Genomic DNA, 1966 nt, shown 5'->3' on the forward strand with positions numbered 1-1966 from the left:
ATAGAAGCGATTTTTCTGCAGCAAAAGAATAAAAACATAAAAACAAAAAGTTGAAATACAATGCCAACATTTTGTAAGTTTTTTTAAAAGGTTTATTTTTCGAACCAAACTCTTCAGAGTATAAAGAAATGCACGAGAAAAGAGCTTTTTTTTCCCTTTTAAACCATGAGCTAATTATTTCAGAAAAACAGTAAATACTCATTTGAAGTACTTCAATTCTAATTTGAGGCCACAAAATACGACTAAAAAGTCATTTGAGAGGATTTCAATGCCAGTTCAATACTAAAGCCTGGTGGAATCGGGAGATGAACCACGACGAGTTCAACGTTTCCGTCACACTGCGTTCAGACGGAGGCGGCATTCATTTTCTTCAACCTTGTCTTGTTGTATTCTTGTTATCAACAAGAAGGCTTCTCCTGTATTGTTATATTGTGAGTGACGGCTGGTGGGTAAATGCAGCCGGAGGCCAGACGGAGGGATCACTGCTGCATGGGCTCATTGTGTTGCTGGATAATGATGAAAAAAAACAAAAAATACAAAATACAAAACAACCCAGAGCTGCAAGGCTGCCTGTCAGTCTGCCTGAGGAACGATTTAGACACTGAAATATCTTGTTAAAATGCACCGTTCTGGAGCTGTGTGTGGAGGAGAAGCTTCACAGTGGGGAGGAAAAAAAAAAGCAGGAGGAATATTGATCAGTGTGCCGCTGAGGCAGAAACTCCCTGCAGCAGTTTGGGCCTCAGAAGAGAATCTGGACTTCCATCAAGGCAAACAAGCTGACGGAGGGGGAGAGTGAGCGGGGAGCTCACGTCCTCCACATCCAGCTCAACTGGGACGGCCGGGAAAGAACAAGAACTCCTTGCAACTGGAGTCGGTTGCTATTTCACATAATGTGAAGGTTGTGTTTCAACGAACGGACTCAACAAACAGCTGAAAGAAGGTCACACAGAGCCAGACCCACGGCTGGAGGCTCTCTGCAAATTTAATTTAATTTAATTTAATTTAATTTAATTTAATTTAATTTAATTTAATTTAATTTAATTTAATTTAATTTAATTTAATTTAATTTAATTTAATTTTTATGTGATTTTAATTTTATGTGATTTTAATTTTGTGTGACTTAAATGTACATGTCATTTAAATTTAATTTACATTTAATTTAAATTTGATTTAAATTTAATTTAAATTTAATTTAAATTTAATTTAAATTTAATTTACATTTAATTAAAATTTAATTTAAATTTAATTTAAATTTAATTTAAATTTAATTTAAATTTAAATTTAAATTTAAATTTAAATTTAAATTTAATTTAATTTAAATTTAATTTAAATTTAATTTAAATTGGCCGTGTGTATATGGCTGCGTGTGTGTGTGTGTGTGTGTGCGTGTGTGTGTGTGTGTGTGTGTGAGTGTGTGTGTGTGTGTGTGTGTGGGTGTGTGTGTGTTAAGAAAAAGAAAAGGAAACAAATATTTTAAAAAATTTAATTTAATTTAATTTAATTTAATTTAATTTAATTTAATTTAATTTAATTTAATTTAATTTAATTTAATTTAATTTAATTTAATTTAAAAACTGAATAAAATACAATGACATAAAATTTAATATAATAAAATACAAAGCTTTATTTGTCATTATAGGATTGATCTTTATCGAAATAGCAGGTGCTGCATTAATAAAACTACTATTATTACTCTTTAGCATCAAAGTACATACAAATAGTGGAGAAAAAAATCCATCTGTATGTTACAGTAGAAAATCACTCATAACATGAATGAATGAATGAAAAGTTTCCAAATGTTAACAAGGTGTAACGTCGTAATGACGTATTCAGAAAGTTTTCTTGTAAAGCAGTGAGTTGCTGAAGAAGAGAGAGAAGAAGAAGAAGCCATTAGAGCCTCACAGTAAAAACAGGTGAAAAAATAAAAAGCCGTTCGTTTCCTGACTGGTAGGATGTGATTGTGTTT

Source organism: Blennius ocellaris (genome assembly GCF_963422515.1).
Source record: "Blennius ocellaris genome assembly, chromosome: 15".
NCBI lineage: Eukaryota > Metazoa > Chordata > Actinopteri > Blenniiformes > Blenniidae > Blennius > Blennius ocellaris.